The 25,725-nt window shown below is 32.1% G+C and overlaps 1 long non-coding RNA gene across 1 annotated transcript; it reads left to right on the top strand.

Moving 5' to 3' along the window:
* The first annotated feature begins 16,490 nt into the window (after positions 1 to 16,490).
* LOC145304864 (uncharacterized) lies at positions 16,491 to 21,165 on the top strand. Its single transcript, XR_013874310.1, has 3 exons — positions 16,491 to 16,866; positions 20,022 to 20,088; positions 20,630 to 21,165. It is a non-coding gene; the product is annotated as an uncharacterized LOC145304864 (long non-coding RNA).
* The last annotated feature ends 4,560 nt before the right edge of the window (positions 21,166 to 25,725 follow it).

The following is a 25,725-nucleotide window of genomic DNA, read 5'->3' as shown; positions in this document are numbered from 1 at the left end:
CTTCCCGCGGTTATTAGAATGAAAAATTAAAGGATTAAAACCAGTTTTGTTGCCCGGGCTAACATTCGAGGAAAATTATCAGTAGTGCGATTCTATACATGATTTACTATGGCTTGAGAACCGGTTCTGATCCTGTTGATATTAATCGGTTTCAAAGCCATATTGGAATATCTGCGCCTTTCCCTGTGTTTACCCAGCAATATATTTGCTTGCCAACCAATAATATACAACAAACACTTTTTACCGCCTTTTCCAATTTACTTTTTTAAAAAGAAAATGAAAAATGTTGAAATTTATGAATTTGATTTTTATAATCTCATTTTTCCTTAAAATGTAACTGGACAAAGTGTCTCAAAAATCTGCCATGTGACGGCATAAAAATGAGGGAGATGAGAGGAGAAGTAGGAAAGATAACACCTAAAAAAGAGATGGATAATCCCTTATATTTATGACGTCACATGGCTGATTTTTGAGACACTTTGTCCAGTTACCTTAAAATTTACTAGTAAATACGTTGTAATTCAATACTGTTTTATATTGCTTCAGAAATATGTTTCTATTTATAACAATAACAAGCAAATATTTTTAGAAATAGCGTTGGTGCTTAGTTTGCGAGTTGAATTTGCTAAAGGAAGCAATTGGTTGGCTATCCATTACTGTGGCTACTGGATCGTGTAATCCAGTATGACTTCGAAACCGTTTAATATCCCCTGGATTAGACAATGTTCTCAGCCATACTGAAAAATCATTGGTTGCATCATATTACAGACAAATTTCCACGAATAATAAAATTAAAATCTTAAATCAAAACCAGTTTTGTTTAACCGGGCCTTATAGACCCTCCGGTCTAATAAAACTGGTTTTAATTTATAATTCTTCGCGGAAAGCTGTCTATAATACGAAGCGAAGAATAACTAGCATTAATTTATTCCTGTAGATTCTAAATTTAAATTCTATTTTCTAAAATAAAACTCCTATTCTCCATTTTTAAAATTTATTATTATTCTTTTCTTTTTAATTTTTTTATTGATTTATTACATTGTATACATCATGAAGTATGACTGAATAGTAATTTTGCAAAGAATTGATATACGTATTCATAAAATCATTATGATTAAGACTATTTACTTTATTATTCAGCAAATAATTTAGAAACTTTTTAGTGTTTATTACTAATTACTAATCATGGCGTACATGTCTTCTAAGATTCATAAGTTAATTAAAAGGACATATATATTTGTTAAATTATACCACTAAGTTTACTTTTATTGCCAAATATTTGTAAAAATATCTACGGATATTCTATTTCCATATTATGACTATGATGATCTTACCTTTACATTATCTATGTATACCTTATTAATATTAAATTTTTCTCTATAATTTTGAAATACCCTGTACCTATTTTTGTTGTCCACCCTGTGTCCACACATATGATGGCCACCCTGTGTCCACACATATGGTGGCCAAGTTATTGTTGTTGCTTTTAACATTTTGATTGATGGAAACCAATTTTATTTAAGCCGAGGAAATTCTCGCCATCTGGTGACTTGGGGGGAACAACTATAGGGGGGGCAGAATAACAAATTTATGCAAGAATGTTTACCAAACACGGATTTATATTCTGGAAACTAAAAAAAAACAGCAGGGATTACAAAGATTTTAGACAGATTATTTTATTACTAGCGGTTGCGCACTTAGCATCTAGGGGCTCAGTCTTCAAAGGGTGTAAAGGGGGGCAGGAAAATAGTCTAAAACCTTCCAGGGAACTTTTTTAAGCTTTCCTAAATAGGAGAGCTTAATCCTTTCAGTATTTATTGGGATCTTAAGCTTCAGACAAAATAAAACCTACTACTTTAGGGTAATAGGATTTGTTTAGCTAGATTATCTAAAATTTAAATCGACATTGTGTCCGTGCAATTCCTATGCAAAATTATCATCATTTATATTTAAAAATAACACGATGTTCGTCGGACTGTGTATTTTCCTGAATGAACTCGCAAACGTGGAACCGGTATGGATCTCTTATAAAGGGAAGCTTCTTATAGTTACATTAAACTATTTTTAGGAAGGAAACCAAAGATAAAAGATGGACTATTTACCCCCTCCCCCATGTTTAAAGTGTCTCTAGTAGCCTAGAGGGGCGTAGGCTCTAGACTCTTAATTATATCAGCACCAGATCTTAATTTTATTTTAAGAATAATTATTTATCGTATCGTTTTTTAAACAGCTTCCCGCGGTTATTAGAATGAAAAATTAAAGGATTAAAACCAGTTTTGTTGCCCGGGCTAACATTCGAGGAAAATTATCAGTAGTGCGATTCTATACATGATTTACTATGGCTTGAGAACCGGTTCTGATCCTGTTGATATTAATCGGTTTCAAAGCCATATTGGAATATCTGCGCCTTTCCCTGTGTTTACCCAGCAATATATTTGCTTGCCAACCAATAATATACAACAAACACTTTTTACCGCCTTTTCCAATTTACTTTTTTAAAAAGAAAATGAAAAATGTTGAAATTTATGAATTTGATTTTTATAATCTCATTTTTCCTTAAAATGTAACTGGACAAAGTGTCTCAAAAATCTGCCATGTGACGGCATAAAAATGAGGGAGATGAGAGGAGAAGTAGGAAAGATAACACCTAAAAAAGAGATGGATAATCCCTTATATTTATGACGTCACATGGCTGATTTTTGAGACACTTTGTCCAGTTACCTTAAAATTTACTAGTAAATACGTTGTAATTCAATACTGTTTTATATTGCTTCAGAAATATGTTTCTATTTATAACAATAACAAGCAAATATTTTTAGAAATAGCGTTGGTGCTTAGTTTGCGAGTTGAATTTGCTAAAGGAAGCAATTGGTTGGCTATCCATTACTGTGGCTACTGGATCGTGTAATCCAGTATGACTTCGAAACCGTTTAATATCCCCTGGATTAGACAATGTTCTCAGCCATACTGAAAAATCATTGGTTGCATCATATTACAGACAAATTTCCACGAATAATAAAATTAAAATCTTAAATCAAAACCAGTTTTGTTTAACCGGGCCTTATAGACCCTCCGGTCTAATAAAACTGGTTTTAATTTATAATTCTTCGCGGAAAGCTGTCTATAATACGAAGCGAAGAATAACTAGCATTAATTTATTCCTGTAGATTCTAAATTTAAATTCTATTTTCTAAAATAAAACTCCTATTCTCCATTTTTAAAATTTATTATTATTCTTTTCTTTTTAATTTTTTTATTGATTTATTACATTGTATACATCATGAAGTATGACTGAATAGTAATTTTGCAAAGAATTGATATACGTATTCATAAAATCATTATGATTAAGACTATTTACTTTATTATTCAGCAAATAATTTAGAAACTTTTTAGTGTTTATTACTAATTACTAATCATGGCGTACATGTCTTCTAAGATTCATAAGTTAATTAAAAGGACATATATATTTGTTAAATTATACCACTAAGTTTACTTTTATTGCCAAATATTTGTAAAAATATCTACGGATATTCTATTTCCATATTATGACTATGATGATCTTACCTTTACATTATCTATGTATACCTTATTAATATTAAATTTTTCTCTATAATTTTGAAATACCCTGTACCTATTTTTGTTGTCCACCCTGTGTCCACACATATGATGGCCACCCTGTGTCCACACATATGGTGGCCAAGTTATTGTTGTTGCTTTTAACATTTTGATTGATGGAAACCAATTTTATTTAAGCCGAGGAAATTCTCGCCATCTGGTGACTTGGGGGGAACAACTATAGGGGGGGCAGAATAACAAATTTATGCAAGAATGTTTACCAAACACGGATTTATATTCTGGAAACTAAAAAAAAACAGCAGGGATTACAAAGATTTTAGACAGATTATTTTATTACTAGCGGTTGCGCACTTAGCATCTAGGGGCTCAGTCTTCAAAGGGTGTAAAGGGGGGCAGGAAAATAGTCTAAAACCTTCCAGGGAACTTTTTTAAGCTTTCCTAAATAGGAGAGCTTAATCCTTTCAGTATTTATTGGGATCTTAAGCTTCAGACAAAATAAAACCTACTACTTTAGGGTAATAGGATTTGTTTAGCTAGATTATCTAAAATTTAAATCGACATTGTGTCCGTGCAATTCCTATGCAAAATTATCATCATTTATATTTAAAAATAACACGATGTTCGTCGGACTGTGTATTTTCCTGAATGAACTCGCAAACGTGGAACCGGTATGGATCTCTTATAAAGGGAAGCTTCTTATAGTTACATTAAACTATTTTTAGGAAGGAAACCAAAGATAAAAGATGGACTATTTACCCCCTCCCCCATGTTTAAAGTGTCTCTAGTAGCCTAGAGGGGCGTAGGCTCTAGACTCTTAATTATATCAGCACCAGATCTTAATTTTATTTTAAGAATAATTATTTATCGTATCGTTTTTTAAACAGCTTCCCGCGGTTATTAGAATGAAAAATTAAAGGATTAAAACCAGTTTTGTTGCCCGGGCTAACATTCGAGGAAAATTATCAGTAGTGCGATTCTATACATGATTTACTATGGCTTGAGAACCGGTTCTGATCCTGTTGATATTAATCGGTTTCAAAGCCATATTGGAATATCTGCGCCTTTCCCTGTGTTTACCCAGCAATATATTTGCTTGCCAACCAATAATATACAACAAACACTTTTTACCGCCTTTTCCAATTTACTTTTTTAAAAAGAAAATGAAAAATGTTGAAATTTATGAATTTGATTTTTATAATCTCATTTTTCCTTAAAATGTAACTGGACAAAGTGTCTCAAAAATCTGCCATGTGACGGCATAAAAATGAGGGAGATGAGAGGAGAAGTAGGAAAGATAACACCTAAAAAAGAGATGGATAATCCCTTATATTTATGACGTCACATGGCTGATTTTTGAGACACTTTGTCCAGTTACCTTAAAATTTACTAGTAAATACGTTGTAATTCAATACTGTTTTATATTGCTTCAGAAATATGTTTCTATTTATAACAATAACAAGCAAATATTTTTAGAAATAGCGTTGGTGCTTAGTTTGCGAGTTGAATTTGCTAAAGGAAGCAATTGGTTGGCTATCCATTACTGTGGCTACTGGATCGTGTAATCCAGTATGACTTCGAAACCGTTTAATATCCCCTGGATTAGACAATGTTCTCAGCCATACTGAAAAATCATTGGTTGCATCATATTACAGACAAATTTCCACGAATAATAAAATTAAAATCTTAAATCAAAACCAGTTTTGTTTAACCGGGCCTTATAGACCCTCCGGTCTAATAAAACTGGTTTTAATTTATAATTCTTCGCGGAAAGCTGTCTATAATACGAAGCGAAGAATAACTAGCATTAATTTATTCCTGTAGATTCTAAATTTAAATTCTATTTTCTAAAATAAAACTCCTATTCTCCATTTTTAAAATTTATTATTATTCTTTTCTTTTTAATTTTTTTATTGATTTATTACATTGTATACATCATGAAGTATGACTGAATAGTAATTTTGCAAAGAATTGATATACGTATTCATAAAATCATTATGATTAAGACTATTTACTTTATTATTCAGCAAATAATTTAGAAACTTTTTAGTGTTTATTACTAATTACTAATCATGGCGTACATGTCTTCTAAGATTCATAAGTTAATTAAAAGGACATATATATTTGTTAAATTATACCACTAAGTTTACTTTTATTGCCAAATATTTGTAGATAGAAAATGATAAACTTGGTTTTGAACAATATTTTGATTTTGATTTTTAAGAATTTTCATCTATATTAATTGAAACAAATTTCTGGTCTGTTCTTATAATGGATTTATTATTAATTTGATCTTACACCAGATTATCATGTTCTCTAATAAAGAAAATATTGTATCTGGCTAAATAACGATCCCATCCATCCACCGCCTTTTCCCCATCCCCTCCCCTTCTACTGGAAGAACGAACTGACCAATAAGTGATGTCCATGTTAGCAACCTAAATGACGACAATTTTCCTCTATCATAATATTTACGTATATTCTATATCCATTGTTCTTACATTTAATTTTTCAGAAAGTGTTTCCCCGCCATTGCAAGGATCCTGTCACTGGCATACCTGTTTGTTTTTATTCAAATTTGTCACTCAAAGTATCGTAAATAATTCTATTATTTGTCACCAGTGGCGTGCACAGTCATGTATGAGGGAGGGGATGAGTCTTGAATTGGGGGGGGGGGGGATAAGGTAAGATAGTCTTTAAAAATTTATTATTTTAAGGGGCGTTGTCAATTCCATCCCGGCGTCAGCCGCTTATAAGCCTTACGAAAATCAACATTTTAAAATTTAATTTTAAACATCTGGTTTTCGACCATTTCGAAGCTTCAAGAAGTTAAGGCTTCGTCGCTTCTGATGCGCGGCTGCCGAGCCCTGTCATTCTGCACGCTATTAAATGCAAATTTTATCAAACAAAATAAGAAAATAAGAAAAACAATTGACTAAAAATTATTATAAAATGTTTTTACAAGAACAGGAATGTTGATATACATGTTGAAATTAAAACATGAAATGATATAAAGTTCCTGTAAAAACATGAAAATTAGTTAGAATTAAATGTATGTCCTATGAATCGATATAAGATTACTTGGATGCTGCACCAGATTTTTATGAACTTTAATAAAGCTATACTCGAAGCTGTTTACTAAAATAACTAAATCTGCCCCCTTTCCCAAATCCCCTACTGGATGAACTAACTGACTTTTAGATAAGCTTCATATTTGCAAGCTAAATTGACGACAACTTTCCCCTGTCATAATATCCACGTATAACCTATATCCGTTGTCCTGTCCTAATTTTATTGTTTAGAAGTTTGTCTCTCTTCCTAGAATTTTTGGTAATTTTTCAAAGTATTTTTCCACCTGAAAACTGTCAAAAAAAAATTCTTTTAAGTAGATATAAAATATACGGCGATATATTGGCAAGGGGAAAATTTGTCGTCAAATAGGCTTGCTAATATGGACCTTATTTACTGGTATGTTCGTTTGACCAATAGGAGGGGAGGGGATGCGGTAAATGGGGTTTATGTCGATATCGTTATTTTAGCTAACCCCAAGCATCACTTTATCAAAGTACATAAAAATCTTGTTGCAACATCCAAGTAAAACTAAGTCGATTAATATTTGTCAGATCTAAGGGGGGGGGGGGGGGGGTAATGCAACCATCTCGTAATCAATAATTAAATCAGCCGTTTAGCTGTTTTTTTGGCCTATTTTCAGGGCAAATTCATCATTAATTACATAAAGGAATTAACTTTTTAAAACATATTTTTGGTTTAATTCATGTTAAATGATAGCAATAACCATTTTTTATTTTTCTAGTACCAACAGCTACCGGCTAGAACCATTTTATAAGGTTTTTGAGCGACAAAAAGTATTATGTGGAGATAGCCCTTAACGGTCGGGCCCCTTGCCGCACCTTAATTGGTCGGGGGGGGGGGGGGGGGGGGGCGTCCCCCCTATTATCTCAGTTCCTAATCCTATTAGAGCTATAGGGCAAAATTTTTTTTGTGCAATTCTCCTGTTTGTTAATTTTGTTAATGAATTTCCTACCTTAAGTAAGTCAATAATTTTCGCTTCCTTCACCCTTTTATTTAACAACCTTTGTTTTTAAGTCCTTTTTTATATATAAATTTCAAACAGCTTAAGTTTAAAATTTGAAGTCTCTTAGTCGAAAATTGCGGCCACAGTAGCCTTTTAAAGATTTCTGGAGACCAGAAGGATCCGGACCTGCAGGAACATACCTGGCACCTGAAATTGACTTTAACACCTGTGTTTAATATGAGAATGTACTACTAGAGGATATTTTAGTATTTTGGTATGATAAAATGCTTTGTTTAAGTCAAAAAAAAATTCTCTTTACCTGGATGACCCTGCCAGATTTGCTGGAATCCTGTGCCCGCCATGATGAAGATATTTAAAAAATTCCAACTCTCAGTTATGTGTCATACCAATACTTAAAAAGTCACACAGTTTGGGCTCAATCATTTTACCCCCCCCCCCTTATATAAGGTATGAAATATACAATCGAGTAAACTTTGAATTATAAAGTTTAGAAAAATTAAAACCCTTAGCTACCCTACATCTTGTTCTTCGAAGCTGGTTTACGTAACTCTAATAGATTCAAGTAGGAAAATGTCTAAAATTGAGTAGAACAATTGTTGTAGAATATACATGAATATTATGACAGAGGAAAATATTCGTCAATAAAGCTTGCTAACATGGAACTCATTTGTTGGCCAGTGCGTTCAACTAATAGGAGTGGGGGGATAGGGTAAAGGGAGTGGATGGTGATATCGTTATTTTAGCCAGCTGCAAGTTTCATTTTATTAGAGTATATGATACTCTGGTGTAAGATCTAAACAATACATTATTAAAACAGCTTTGGAGTTTCCTGTTTTGCTATGGGAACAAATACTTTTTGTTATTATGAAAAATAAAATAAAAGAGTGATATTAAAGATGAGAGAAATATAATAAGGAAAAGAAGAGAGACAGGGAGGGGGGGGGGGGAATACGGGATAGGCGAAAAAAAAGTTTAAATTGACAAAGCAAGAAAAGGAGAAAATAATTTTGTAGTAAGTACAAAAAAGGACTTTGAAAGATTTTTATTTTCCTTTCTCCGTTATCTTTGAATAGTTTCTGTTTATTCTCTTTTTTAAATCTTTTTTATCAGACAGCCCAACATCACACACTTCACGATTAGCTTTGCTTTAAACTAGAGACTTTCAACTTCATGGAATCATTTGAGCCTTCGTTGTAAATGTAAAAGTTTTTCTGCATGTTTTCCAAGAAATAAATATACACACGATTCATATCAGCTTCGACAAATTTTAATTTTTGGGCGGTTAGTCGAGCACAGATTCTCCCTCCCCCCCCCCCCCCCCCCACCCATCCCACTTATTTGAAATGAAGGTCAGGTTAGGTTAGGTTAAAGGGTGTTAAAAAAAACGATCGCTTTACTCTTTTCAATACAAACCCTACAGTTTTGGTGAAAAACTAACAAAAAATGACCCATTTCATGTCCAAGCAATGACAATGAGAAAACACTATTAAATTTTGATTTCTACTCACCTCTCCTGAGCATTACAGCTCGAGTCCTAGCCCTTGTGGAGAATTTTTCCTTACATGGAGAGTGCATATTTTATTACAAATTTTTACAGTTTTGTCTTTTAAAAAAAATAATTAGTTGTCTAAAATACTTGATAGTATTTAAGAAGATTTGTTGATTTTTAATCTCCATGTAAGGAAAAATTCTCCACAAGGGCTAGGACTCGAGCTGTAGTGCTCAGGAGAGGTAAGTAGAAATCAAAATCAATAATGTTTTCTAATTGTCATTGCTTGGTCATGATTTAGGTAATTTTTTGTTAGTTTCTAACCAAAACTGTAGGGTTTATATTGAAAAGAGTGAAGCGATCGGTTTTTTTAACACCCTTTATATTGGGTACTGGGAAGCCAAGTTTTAATAAGGTATAGGCCTCGCTGGGTTAGAACCCTCAACAAAATATTAGACAAAATATCCAACCGCCTAGTTATTTTCAATTTGATTTTAAAATAAGTCTTGAAAAAACTTTTAAAAAAATACCAATGTTTTCAGTGCTATCTGGTACGTTGTATAAAAGCACCGATTTTACTTGGTAGTAGTTTTTTATATTTTGAAATGGCAGACAATCAAAAGACACTTTCAGAGGTAGTCTCGCAAATAAATTAATCTTATAACTATTCAACGAAATTTTTCTTCCTGTTGAAATTTTCATGAATACTTCATCTAGGGATTAAAGGGATGATACTATGGCCTATAAAATTATATACATCCCCAATGATAGTGCAGATAATTAGCCTTTCTATAGATTAAAATTGGTGATTAAAACGTTTGGGTACTCAACTTAATGAACCAACCAATCAAAATTCAATAAAAGTTTCTAAAAACCAACGAATAAGAAAAGTTATATGAAACTAGGGTACTAGTGTAATAAACAACCCATTGTCCCCTCCCTCCCTCCCTGACTTTATCACTATTAATCCAAAACAAATATTTCTAAGAATTCGCCAACTTTCAAAAACTCTTTTCTCTTCCCCCCCACAAATTTTGGTCATAGTGTAAACGTTGAATAATTCTTATTTTAAAAAATAACAGGATCTGTGTCTGTTTGTATTGAAGGATCTCGTTATTTGCTGGACTGATACAGTTCTCCGTTACATTATAGCTTCCCAAAGGTCATGATAAGGTTTACAGCTATTTTTGGAGTGGATATCACACCCCTCTAAAATATCTTTTTTCTTTTTCTTTATGAAACTAAAATAAAAAATCCAGGGGTTCACTCCCACCACCTCAAGGCCTCTAGAGGCCTCTTGGGGCGTAGGTGGTAGTAATCTCTAAACAAAGGTGAAATATAGGATCTGTTTTTGGTGCAACTTGCAGGAATTTAACGTTTTTTTTTTAAAGTATGGTTTAGAAACCACCGGATTAGTACCGGGTCTTTGAAATCGGCTAATAGCAGTGGAAATATAAACACAGCCAAGTCTCTACAAAAGAACAGAAAGCAATTTACAAACAGAAAAAGGGCCTCCATCACTTGGGCCACGTAGTTGTCTGGATTATACATCTATACTTAGATATTTATTATCGGCTCTATATCTTTACTTTGATTTCATATAAAGGGTAAGCAAAAAAAATGCGTACCTTCTTAAAATTAAAATTGCGTGGCTTGTGTTAATAATAGAATAATGTTATGCATACTGTTAGAACCGTTATGAACTCTATTTTTTGGAAATATAAAAACGAATCCTGTGCTACGCATAGTTTATGAGCTACGTGTTAAAATGTCCCAACTGGCTTAAAACCTGACTTGTGAGTAAATCATTAATGATTAAAGTATACAAAAAATATGTAATTTTTTAAAATTCAAATTGTTCGGCTTGTGTTAATAGTAGAAAAACGTTATGCATACTGTTAGAACTAGTATGAAGTATAATTTCTGGAAATATACAAACGTTTCATGTGCTACATATAGTCTAAGAGCTACGTGGTAGAATGTCCCAAATGACTTAATACTGGACTTGCAAGTAAATCATTAAAGTTTAAAGTATAGGGTGTGCAAAAACGTGTACATTTTAAAATTTCAAACTGCTCAGCTTGTGTTAAAAGTAGAAAAATGTTATTGATATCGTTAGAACCGTTCAACCGTCATATACTCTATTTTTTGGAAATGTAAGTACTATTTTTGTGCTATTTGTAGTTATTGGGCTATATTGTAAAATGTGAGAAAATTTGAAAAATGAATCTGTTGCGTTTTAATTTAGTTAGGACATTCTAGAACATAGCTCATGAACATAGCATATGAATGGATATTATATTTTTTTAAAAAAATAGGTGGTTCTAACGGTATGCATAACATTTTTCAACTATTAACACAAGCCGCGCAATTTGAATTTTAAAAAGGTACGTATTTTTTTCTCACAACCTTTACTTTAATCTTAAATGATTTACTCGCAAGTCAAGTTTTAACTATGCGTAGCACAGGAATCGTTTTTATATATCCAGAAAATAGACTTTATACCGGTTCTAACAGTATGCATAACGTTTTTCTACTATTAACACAAGCCGCACAGTTTGAATTTTAAAAAGGTATGCATTTTTTTGCTCACCCTTTAGCTTTGTTGCTTTTGGATACAATCGACCTTGTTATGTATATAAAAATGTTCTAGTATTGATAGTATTACAGAGAGACATACTTAATATAAAAGACAAAAACATGTTTACTGTTTTGAAAATCTAATTATCCATAGTATTGTATTTTTATACAAATATATCAATGCAGTGAGTGATACAAAATTACAAAAAATACAATTACATAAAGATATATTTTTCTCTAAACTTCCATTAATTTTACAAGCAGTTGCACCAATAGCATCTAGGGACTGTATTTGAAGGCGAATGGTAGGGAAAAATAGCTTTAAACCATGCTAAGACTTGAATAAAGTAAATAAAAGAGCATAAAACCTAGAGTAGTTCTTGAGAAAAAAAAGGATAAACAAGTTCTTCGTATTATTTCTTAATTACATGTACAGTATTTTAAGGTCAAAAAGTTATTGGGGTATTTGAAATTTCCTTTTGAGTTTCAATCTTTTTTTTTCACTTTAAATATAATTGAAAAACATATTATATTGCTGAAAGTAATATGACCTAAATTTTGTAAATCCATAGTGTAATGGGTAAGCTGTTGAATGACCAGACATTGAAACTTATCATTTATACTCTATAAGTAAACTCAAATTCTTAATAATTAGGCTTCTTTGTTCCAAAAGATATAATTAAGAACATATGTCTAAAACTTTGGATGGGTCATCAGTAATGGAGGTATTTAGGTAAAATAATCAGGTTTTTTATTCGTATATAATGTATGAAATATAAGTGCTCTGTATTGGTCCTATATCGAATGGAGGTATAGATAAAATAATCTTGTATATTCGTATACAATTAATCTTTGTAAATTAGCTCATATCAAAGATACACAACAATTCATTAGATTTCAGGTATAAAGGGAAATAGAAATTAAAAAAATTATAAAGCTTAATTGCATTAAGGCTTCTCTATTACAAAAAATATAAAAAAATTCCTTTAAAAACAGCTTACCATAGAAAAATAGAATGTATATCCCATGATGGTTTTAGGCTATTTTACTGCCACTTCCCTCCTCTAGATGTTCTTCTGATGTTATAAATCATAATATACCTTGGTAATCATACTTGGACTGCTAATGTTTTTTTCTCCAATAATTTTATTTTCCTTACCATTCCCTAACTCTCTGAGAAAAAACTAGACCAGGCGTTTCATTTATATATCCTATTTTCTTTATCCTTATTGTTTTATTCTTTACACTATTCTATACATATATCTGTTGCTTCACTCTTATCATATATGGCCATGCATGTAATATAATATTATTTATCCTATTATGTAAGTTACTTTTTGTATTTCCGATAAGATTTTGCTTACCAATAATGGTTTTGTTTTTTTATTTATAAATATCTTTTTGGTTTTCTCAAGCGATTTCTCTTATTTACGGTTTTGGTCTATAAACCTCTTCGAATACAGAGGTACTTAATGCTTGGGGCGTATTTAGTTAAGATATCTGTGTTTTTATGCATGTGTAATGAAATATATCGCAAAACATACTTCAATTCCTCTTTTCATGGCGGCTTCTTCTTAAAGAAGATTAATTTGGTATGGAGTAGAGACCTGAGGTGAATTCTTAAAAAAACTTTTGCCTCACTAAAATCAGGCAAAATTACCCCCTTTAAATTTTTAGTTTGCCTCACTGATTCAGTGAATCAGTGAGGCAAACTGATTTTAGTGTTTCAAATTTTTAAAAAAGAATTCACCTCTGATCTTTCACAAGGGACAATTTTATTTTAGATTTATTTCGCTCGTTGGTTATACTAATTATTCCTGGCGCAATACTGCTAGCAATGGAAAAAAATAAGACTGAAAAAAAATTAAAGGTAAAGTACAAAGCAAGGTATTTATAATACAAAGTAGAATTATGTCTGTCTGTCCGTCCGTCCCTTAAGATCTCGGTAACCACTGAACCGATCAGATTCTACTCTTCAGGGTATATACCTATTGGTCCTGTGGTGGTTTTAAGCTATTTTCTTGGAGGGTGGGACACCCTCAACCCCCCAAAAAATGAAAATTCCCCTCCCCCCCAAAACAAATTGTTTTCTGGGAAACTATTTCAAAATAAATGGCAGCACCAGAAATACTTATTTTTAATTTTTTAATTTTTTTGAAATTACCTCTTGGGGCAAAGCCCCTAGAGGCTACGGGCGAAGCCGCTATTTTATTATAAAATAACTAATTTTATTTATCATTTGATAAAACAATTGTAAAAATGTATTATTATTTCATGGAATTACTTGAAGGTTATTTGCATATAGATTCTACGGTATGGGCTGGGTTTAACGCTGCTTTTATTAGCGGCATTACAGTTCAAATTCTACTTTGTTAAGACTGCTAACTTGATGTAATTTACTGGCATGGAAGGAATTTTGGAACGATGTGTATAGATTCTACGATACCCATTGACATTTTTGCAATATTTGACAATTATTTGCAAACTTGTCACAAGGAGACCATACTAGACAGATGAAAATTAATTTTACAAAAAATGGTTTTCTGTGTGGCTCCGAAATGCCAATAGAGTGAGAATAGCTTCGAAACTGAAATCATCTGTTGGAATAGAACCAGCTTTCAGCCATACTGAAAAATCATGTACATATAGCATAAAATTTTATTAATATAAAATATTAAAATATAAATTAAATAAATTACTTTTGGTTAGCCCCAATAGTTTTAATCTTATATTTTTTTAGTTTCATATCCATGAAAAGCTGTCTGTAATACGATACGATATATAACTATTAGCATTTACACAATATTCAAAATATAATCTTATATTTAATTCTTTATTATATAGGACAAATATGAAGATTTGGATCATGGAAAGAAAACGAAGTAGCAGGTTTCGTCGTATTTTCACAGTAGCTTTTGATAGGTTATTTTAGGTTAGGTTAAGTAAATGTTAATAATTGCCCCACAGGGTTAGAAAGTAGGCCCCGCATGGTTACAGTCCCTGGCATGGACTAGAAATAGGAGAAAAGCTATTTTGAAAATACAGCCAAACCTGCTACTTCGTTTTCTTATTCACCTTAAATTATACATTTAAGTATATAATCCTGTAAATGTCATGTTATCAATATTCATTCACAAAACAAACAAAAATTTGTCGAAAGGTTTGTACTTGAATTTTATCCTATTAAATAAAGTAGTAAGGTTTTTTAAAAAAAGAGTTGAATAATTACTGAACCGTATTAGTTAAAGATTTCAGGGAATCCTCACATAGACCACTGGATGGTTTTAGATATTTTATTTTCAAGATTTAAGTCTAGGGATGGTTTTAGGCTATTTTCTAAAAAAATTCTTTCCCTTTAATTTCTGAGACCGTAGATGCTTGTAATAGTTATAAGTTTTCCTAGGACAACTAATAAGCTTTACTGCGGTTAGGAGGATCTTAAGATACAGACACAAAGACATCCTATTTATTTTTGATAAGGATAAAACATACATTTGAAAAGCTAAATATTTATGTAATATCTAAATACTTGATTTCAAACCATAAATTTAGATTTAATTAAGTTAAAAATACAGATTTAATTAAGGGGTTAAATAGTAAGGGGTATGTTTTAATCTTTAGGATTAAAGATTAAAACGGTTTTAATCTTTATAATGCGCTATGATATAACCTAATTTTAAAAGAATATAATTCAATCAGCATAGCTTTTCTACAACAAGTATCAGTAAAAAAATCATTCGATACTTTCATAATATTTCCACTTCACAAATCTTAACCTAGCTAAAAATTGTGTGTACTTTGTGGCTTCGCCACAGGACCCCCTATTATTTTTTTTGTTATAATCTACTTAATATTTATTCAACCTCTTTCTGAGATCTTAAGCTTCAGACAGAAATATGGACAAACGATCTGACAGATGGATAGACAGACAGACAGGGTTCTTCTTTCCAATATATGTATCAATAATAAACATGTATAAAAGAATAATGAAAATAGGCGTTTTTGATTCATATAAAGTCTTTATATTATAAAATATAAGATTTAAATATCTTTAATCCTGAAGAAACATGAAGTAAATCCTATTAAAAATTATAAAACAACTTGTTTTTTTTTCCTAACAGTATATACCTAAAGGTTGGCAAATGATGGTTACAATTCTTTTTTTTTACGTTAACTAGATTAAAAGTCGGACCCCCTTCCGCACATTATACTATAAGTCAGTCAAAGGTATATTTTGCTTGCATCATCCACAACCCCTGCTCCTTCTACCGTTATAAGTTAAATCTATTCCATTGTATCTTCAGGTTAGGATAGTTTATGATTTATTAGTACTCGGGGGGCATCGATCTACAGTTGCAGTGTTAACTGGGAGAGTAATAAAGTGAGGTTCCATGATACAGCAAGTCAAGTCACAATAACCTTGAACTGGTATAGTGGCTATACAACAGTACCACGAGACACCAAGTCAAGTCACAATAACCTTGAACTGGTATAGTGGCTATACAACAGTACCACGAGACACCAAGTCAAGTCACAATAACCTTGAACTGGTATAGTGGCTATACAACAGTTCCATGAGATAGCAAGTCAAGACACAATAACCTTGAACTGGTATAGTGGCTATACAACAGTATACCTTATCAAGTCAAGACACAATAACCTTGAACTGGTATAGTGGCTATACAACAGTTCCATGATATAGCAAGTCAAGACACTACTACACTACTCATTATTGTATTATTTAAAATTACAATTTATTAGCCCCAACGGCCCTTTGTTTGTTTAATTTTTATGTCTCTATGCATTTAATGCATTTTATCATTTTAACCCTAATGTACCTTACTATCTTTTAATAAAAATAACAGTTTACGTCATTGGTAAGGGTTTGAGCCACCCTAATAACTATACCCTAGTAACCTCTATATGTGTCACACAATATCTTTATGTTCGTTTTCTGATATTTATCTCCCAATATTTATATGTTCTTTTTTTGTAGTTTGTGTGTGTGTTGTACCAGACCTAGTTGAACTTAATTTCGGGATGTGTTTGTCTGATTATGCTAATGGTGCTGATGGTTTTGCTGAAGGTGTCTATGGTGCCGATGGTTCTGATAGTGTTGCTATGCCCCCCTGTGATCCTCCCCCTCTTGTTCTCTATGACTAACCAGGTAGACATTGATATCTTTGAGAGCAATCCAAATTATTGTCTGGATTCAATTTTGTATGGTGATTGGGCAGAATATAGCGCAGAAATGAATATTAAAAGCAATTTTGTTTCTGAGCTAAATGCTGCTCAAGGGCTTAGTAGCAATGATAACAAGCTTAGCATCTTTTCATTAAATACTCAATCTTTATTTGCAAAATTTACTGACCTATCCTGTTTTTTGTATAACTTAAACAAAAATAATGTCTTTCCAAGTATTCTAGCCTTACAAGAAACTTGGATAACAGAAAAAATTAACCTTGGCCATTTAAAATTAAATGATTATAACTGGATTGGTAGAAACCGAACCACTGCTAGAGGCGGAGGCGTCGGTTTTTACATAAATAACAACTTTAAATTTGAAGAAATTTATCCAAATTATTATCGTGAAGGTATTCATGAGAGCATATGTCTTAAAGTTAGCCAAAATAATTTCAAATTTTTCATTATTAATTGTTATCGTCCGCCCCATAGTAGCCCTGATCAATTAGAATTATTTTTTGAAATTTTCTCTGAACTAATGAACCAACTTAGCGAGATTAATGCACCCACCTTTGTTTGTGGTGATTTGAATATTTTCGAAACCTACTCTACAAGTCATGCCACACGGTTAGTCGATTTAATGACGTATAACGGATTCTTAAATACCACCTTGCGTGCTACACGCATAACCCCCCATTCCTACTCTCTAATTGACGTCTTTTTTATGAAAAATTTTGTACCCAATCATGAAAAATCATTAATCATTGTCAGTGATATTTCTGATCACTACATTGTCTGTAATTCCTTTGATATCAAATTAAAAAAAACTGATAACAAATCTGATAATTATGAACGTCGTCTAACACATGAAGAAAATTTACTTAACTTAAATGAAGCTCTTCAAAATCAAAATTGGAATGATGTAATTCAAGCAGTTGATGTAAATGTTGCATATAATTCATTTATTCAAATATTTATGAGTCATTATGATGTTTACTGTCCTAAAAAAACATTCAAATCAAACCATAAAATCACCCCCCAACAAAAATATGCAAATAACCACTTACTTAACTGTAGAAATTTTAAGCATATGCTTTACAGTAAACAACATAAAGACAAATCAGATGAAAACATAAACAAGTACAAAAAGTATAGAAATGAATTAAGGCGTAGTTTTGCAAGAGCCAAAACAAATTATTTTCAATCTTCTATTATAAAAGCTGGTACTGACAGCCGCAAAATCTGGCAAGTCCTCAGAGAAGCCATGCACATTGAAAAATCTAATGAATGCACTGATCATTTAATTGTAAATAACATTAAAATTACAGATCCCACTGAAATAGCAAATCATTTCAATTTTTTCTTTACTTCATTAGGTACTAGCTTACTTGATCAAATTCCAATAACAAATCAAAGTTTTATGAATTATTTACCAAATAGAATAAATGATACAATTTACATCCCCCCATTAGATGAACTTTCAACATTTAATACAATTACTAGCTGCTTTCCAAAAACTTCTACAGATTCTAATGGCATTGCAATGAAAACAATTATTAATTGTGCTGCGCCCCTATCTGTACCCCTTAACGCAATTTATAATCTTGCAATAAGTTCTGGTACCTTTCCAGAAGGGATGAAAATTAGCAAATGTATTACTTTATTTAAAGGGGGGGATATATCAGCTGCAGAAGATTATCGCTGTCTAAGCCTTATAGATAATTTTAGTAAGCCTCTAGAAAAAATACTTTATAAACATATTCATAATTTTTTAGAAGAGAGAAACTTCTTTTCTGACAGACAATTTGGCTTTAGGAAATCTATTAGCACAGTACACAACCTACTGAACTTGAGTAACCTCATTGCCAACACTCAAGCAGAGAGCAAGGTCTGTGGTGCTGTGTTAATAGATATAAAAAAGTGTTTTGACACTATTGACCGAAATATTTTGTTTAGCAAATTAAGCCACTATGGAATTAGGGGACAAGTTTTAGAGCTAATAAAAAGCTACTTTAATGGCAGAAAACAGTACATTTACTTTAAAGGAAAAATAAGTTCATTACGTGATATTGTCTTAGGAATCCTCCAGGGATCAGTACTTGGTCCGTTATTATTTTTAATCTTTGTAAATGATATTGAAAATGCCATTGCAAATGCTATTTTCAATCTATTTGCAGATGACTCTTTGACTTTTCTTGCTCGTGAGAACCTGACAGAACTTATTGATGGACTACAAACAACTTTACCTCACATTGTCCAGTGGTACTCAGCAAATCGCCTTATTATAAATGCAAAAAAGACTAAAATATTAATCTTCACCACACCACGACAAAATTTCTCTCCTGATGAATTGCAATTAAAATTTTCTTTTCCTGTCTATATAAACACCAATGATTTTAATCAAAATGACCCAAATAAAATAACAAAACTTTCTCTTGTAAGTAATGACAATCAAAACAAGAACGATAAACATGCTCGTCACCTTGGAGTAGAGCTTGATGAAAAAATGTCCTATCGTTTCCACTTTGACAACCTTCACCAAAGATTGCAGCGCGCTTGTTTTTCATTAAGAATAATGAAAAATATTCTTGATCGTAGGCATTTAAAGATTTTATACAATGCTTACTGCAAATCCCTCATGGATTATAGTAACATTCTTTTCACTGGTGTTAATAAAGAAACCCTCCATCCCATAAAAATAATTCAAAAAAATTGCATTAGAATAATAGCTAAATCGAAAAATAACAGGGAACATACTAAACCCTTATTTAAACAATATCAAATTCTTCCTTATAGTGAACTAATGAAATTCAACATATGCAAATTTATGCATAAATTTAAAAATAACTTAACACCTCGTATGTTTGATGATTGCTGGCAATTTAATTATGATATACATGGATACCCCACACGTAATAATAACAATTTTGCTACAAGAACAAATTCAAATTCATTTATTATGAACACTCCACTTTTCCGCTTCCCACGTATCTTTAATGAATTACCAGCAAACATAAAAAACATTCAAAATGAAAAAATATTCCATAAAAAACTATTTAATCATTTGTTAAACAATATTGAATAAATTACCCTCTTTTCTTAATTTATTTTAACTAATGAATATTTTCTGTAATTTAGGTGTAATTCGGAATACTGCAGACAATCCATGTAGAACATAACTTGCGAGCAATATAATCCCCAAGTTGTAAGTCAAAAATATCCATACATTTATTTTTAACCCTACTCCACAGACCCCTTTAATCTCCCCCCCCCCCTTATATATGTATTATGTAAACTTGCAAAATATCTCTCTTTCTTTAAGGAGATTTTTGTTTATTTTACATGAAAAGACTTATTTTTATTTTACATTCCTAGTTTATCTTTATTTTATCATTGTAGTCTTAATAAAGACCAAACACACTCCATAAATAACCCACTTCCATTTTCTGTTCATTCACTCTCACTTTCTGCGTACTCTACACAGCGTATATATGTACGCAATAAATTGCGTATCTAAACCTACGCAATTATTATTTTTTCGTACGCTAATATATAAATATACTTTCCTTTTTTTTTTAATTTTTATTTTATTTTATCTTAACTTCAGTATATTAACTTTTTTCTCAACTAAGCTCTACACAGTTCAAAATTAATGATATCCTCACATCTGTTAGGACTGCCTCAAAGATATCTAAAAAATTTCTCTCCTTGTCCCCTATGGGACAAGTTAACTATTGTATTTTTAGTCACCTGAACATTGAGGTTGGGAGAGCAGGGTAAATAGCACACTGACGTACCTGAACCACCTGAAACAACCTGACGCACCCTGACGCAACCGGAGGCATTTTGACGGCTTACACACCCCCCGACTGATAGCGAAACGAAGTTGAAGTACACACACACACACACACACCACCGCCGAACAGCGGCCATACCCATGGACAGCCAAGCCCCCATTGGAACCCCAGAAGGGTCCTGCACGCCCGCAGGACCTCTAAGAGCCGACCAGTTTTTGGCTAAGGAGGAACCAGAAAGAATGGGTCAAGTGTAACTGTCCAGCAGCTGCAGCCTACATTGATTTATTATTATAATTTTTAATAAACATATTTGTTGCTAACTCGCTGTACTGGCACCAGTAGCGAGTTAGCGCCCCTAGCTTAAAATTTTGTAATTAATAAGGTTATTATTAAGGCCATTAATGTAATGTATGTTGGTGCAAATGGTCATGTAGGCCTGCAAGCTGCCGTGCAAGAGGCGCGCAGTTGCACAGGATTAAATATCATATCATATCAATAACCTTGAACTGGTATAGTGGCTATACAACAGTCCCTTATCAAGTCAAGTCACAATAACCTTGAACTGGTATAGTGGCTATACAACAGTTCCATGATATAGCAAGTCAAGACACAATAACCTTGAACTGGTATAGTGGCTATACAACAGTCCCTTATCAAGTCAAGTCACAATAACCTTGAACTGGTATAGTGGCTATACAACAGTCCATTATCAAGTCAAGACACAATAACCTTGAACTGGTATAGTGGCTATACAACAGTCCCTTATCAAGTCAAGACACAATAACCTTGAACTGGTATAGTGGCTATACAACAGTCCCTTATCAAGTCAAGTCACAATAACCTTGAACTGGTATAGTGGCTATACAACAGTCCATTATCAAGTCAAGACACAATAACCTTGAACTGGTATAGTGGCTATACAACAGTCCCTTATCAAGTCAAGACACAATAACCTTGAACTGGTATAGTAGCTATACAACAGTACCTTATCGTCGATCCTAATCCATGCCTTCTTATCTTCATATACTAAATATTTGTGGCTACACCAATTACATTTCTATTCTTAAATTAAACTTACTGCATAACTAATAGATAACATGTCTAGATTAACAGTTACAGACGAACGGACGGAAGGACCAACACTAATTATATAATATCCAGTCTTTGAGATTAAAACTTGTAACTTTCTAAATTTTAAGTAAAATTCTTAGTAAACCTTTAGTAAGGTTTCACTGGTAAGTGAATATTGAATACTTTATTCATACTTCGACAATCATTACAATTCTTAGGAGTGCAGCTACTCTTTATAGTCACACGAATAATGTGGTCTGTCAATATTAATACTGTTAATATTAATGTTAATAGTTGAATGGTTTAATATTTTTGGTTGAATTCTAATTTTGCGGATGCGGCGGGTCGCTGTGTGTGGGTAGCCTCAGCTGCGAGTGGATTATTTAAACTGCGCAGATGATTGCGAAGCTTTGATAAAAGCCGTGCGGCTGAATGTGGCTTTAGATGCCGATCCCTTGCACAATTTATACTGCTTTTAATAACCTTTTTTAAAATAAAGAATTAAATATTACCAAGACAAATTATGTACATATGTAGCACAGCAAAGATAAGCTAAACATATAAAAAAAAGATAAGATAATAAAAAAAGTATCCAAATTAAATTTTTAGAAATTTCAACTACAAATATCATTACAATCGCTATAAGCGTATACGTCTTTTTTAGCATGTGTCAAAATAGGCTATGAAAAGTATATTTCTTAATATAAATGCCCCCCCCCCCCACTTTTTCAAAATCTTTTTAAACTACAATTTAAAGTGAGGGAGTCGTCTTCCACCCCATTTCAAGGACCCAAAGAGGCCTCTAGTGGCGTAGCCGCTAGTTTTATAAATAGTATAGTAACAGACAGAATTATATAATATTTGTTGAATATTTTCACCTAACACAAATACAAAATTGACTTTGCATAAACAAAAGATGTTACCAATCACCACTATACAATTTTATACCAAAGATATAGTGTGTGGACTGGCTGTGGATAGCGCAGGCAAAGTGCGGCTACAGGTGGTTACGGCTGAGGTTGGCAGGATGGCTACATCTATGGTTCCTAATAATGTCTTAAAAGCTGCTAAATTTTCTCGAAGCTGCACAGTTTATTGAGTGGTTATTTGCTAAAGCTTACAAAATATATTATGTAAGCTCCGCAGCTGGAGAAAAGCGGCTTATGGTGAGTCTTCTATAAGCCGCAGTGCTGAATGCAGCATAGGCAGCTGATCCCTACAATTTACCCTCCACTTGCAGTCAGTCCGTAACGCTGTAATGTAATTTTATCAGTTGTTATTGAGGTATACATCTAATCTAGGTCTTATGGCAAACGCAGGAGTACTAAACGCAGGAGTGGACACTTAACCTAACCTAACCTATTTAAGACCTTCTTTTAGTTTTTTTTAATGCCTAGCCCCTGCGGGGGGCTTATTTGTACATTCATATCTTATCCTAACCTAATCTGTATATAAATACGTAATAAAATTAATATTTTAACACTCCTGCGCTTGTCCACTCCTACGTTCGGGACTCCTGCGTTTGTCATGGAACCTCTAATCTATACATTGTTTTATCCGTCTGTCTGTCGTTCATGCTTAAAAAATCTAATTTCTTAAGGTTTTGTAATTTTTTTTAGGGTTTATGAATATTCTCTCACTCTTTTTATAATTTTTATGAGAACTGACATTCTGCTCTATAAATAACTTAGTCTGTTTGTCAATTTGTAGATTTATTTGTGCTTCGCTACTTATTCATTTTGTCATCCTTGTTTATTTTTAATAGTGAATGATACATTTGAATTTGAAAATTTAAAAAAAAATTATATTATCTGTAAATTGTGTGGATGTTGATAAAAGTTGAATATTTGAATAATAAATAGTTTGAAAGGCACAACATAAAGGTTAGATAGGAACCTTGAAAACTAGTTTTATCAGTAAAAGAGACTGATATCACAAGCATTTAAATCTTTCAAATATCAATTTTAAGCCAGTTGGTGCTCTAATTTAACTTTTCTAAATTATAAATGTGTTATTAAAGAACTTTGATAAGAAATTTATCTTGCTTATATTTAGGTCAAGTTCTTGAATTGACGTTTAGTCAAATCCTCCATATTATGCTAAAAGGGACTTTTAGGGAGAGAGAAAAATAACCTAAAACCATATGGGTAAGCAATTGGTAAAGCATGAGAAGTATTAATTTGTATTAAAAACTGAGTCCTACGACAAACGCAGGAGTCCCAAATGTCGGAGTGGACACTTAACCTAACCTAACCTATTTTAGACCATCTTTTTTAAATGCCTAACCCCTGCGGGGGGCTTATTTGTTCATTCATATCTTAACCTAACCTAATCTGCATAGAAATACTTAATAAAATTAATATTTTAACACTCCTGCGTTTGTCCACTCCGACGTTTAGGACTCCTGCGTTTGTCCTGGAACCCTCAAATCTTGTACTTCCTTGGTAACAAGAAACCATAGTTAATAACAAACTATGAACCAGTGCAGTGGCGTGAGGCTGAGGATGGGGGTTAAAGGGTGATGTCAAAACCCCCCAAATTCGATATTTAAAATTACAATCTATCCCTTTTTCCAAACTATAAATTTGGTTACACCACGAAGGTAAATGCATGTTCATTCCACTGCTTTCTAATAAATATTAAATTTTATAAGAAAAGTCTGTTTCTCTGGTTATGATAAACACATATTTATTTTAGTAATCTTCAAACTATAAGTTATTTATATTTCAATTATTATCGATCATAAAATTGAAATTTATTCTCATAGTCAAGGATATATTTATATTGGTATTAATCATGTTTCATACCTTTATTTTAAAAAAAAAATAATTGAAAATGATTGCTAAAACTGAAATATATCTTCATGTCTTAGAATAGAGTATTTTCTATAAAGGTTGAAAAACATACTAACTTTTAAAAATATTTAAATGATCAAAAAAAAAATCTAAATTTTTTTCGTTTATAGTTATCTACTACAACTTACAACAATTGACTTTCAGTATGGGTTCAAAACTAATTAATACCCACTGCATTACTATAAAATCATGAATCGTAAATAACAATTTACCATCCTCAGAAAGCTGTAAAGATACGAAAATGTTTAGCTTTAATTTCTAACTTCCCATGAAATTCAATAAAACCAAAAATATAAACATCCTCAAAGAGACGCTCTACGTATAAGCCAATCGGACAAAAATTATTTAACAAATGCTACGCTTAATCTATTATTTTAAACCTTTTAATGTGGAGAATACAATGAAAAATATTTTCCTTTTAAAATTCAAAAATATTCGCTGTTAAGTTTAAAAATTTAGAGTTATGTAAAACAAAGTTTAGAAGCCGAGGAAAAAGTTTCTTGATGACAAGACGTTTATTTCCCTTACGAAACATTTTCTTTGTATTTAGGTTTACATGGTGATTGAGGGTAAGCTTTAACTTTGTATACATTTTGTATGTTATATCAGGATATTACTTGGCTACTAATTAAGATATACCATCTTTAACTTTGTATCTTATTTTGTTTGTCTTTTACTGGGAAGTAGGATTTTTTCTTCGTGCAGTAGGAGGGAAGGGGGTGGGGTAAAAGGGGGTTGATGGCCAGCTTTTGCCAGCTACAAGTTTCACTTTAATTGAATACATGATAACCTGGTGTAAGATCCAAGTAATAATAAATCCATTGGGTTAGATTATTTTTTTCTTAACATGGGTTGACTACCCTCTTCAAAATAGATGAAAACCTGCTCATGAATATAACATTGCTTATATTAATATATATGAAAATGAACAACAAATAACCTACCGATTTAAGAATTAACAAATAAGTTGTACAAAAAATTAATGTCAAGGATTGTTTCTGTTTTTTGCCTTTGAATGCTGTTTCAATTATTTTGTAAAGAACAAAAATTTGCACTATATCCGCTCTACGTAATATTTTCTTCAGGGATAAGATGGACTAGTAATGGAATATAAAAATT

Source organism: Acartia tonsa, chromosome 2 (genome assembly GCF_053477335.1).
Source record: "Acartia tonsa isolate MP-2025a chromosome 2, ASM5347733v1, whole genome shotgun sequence".
Taxonomy (NCBI): domain Eukaryota; kingdom Metazoa; phylum Arthropoda; class Copepoda; order Calanoida; family Acartiidae; genus Acartia; species Acartia tonsa.
This window is presented reverse-complemented; position numbering and strand designations above follow the sequence as displayed.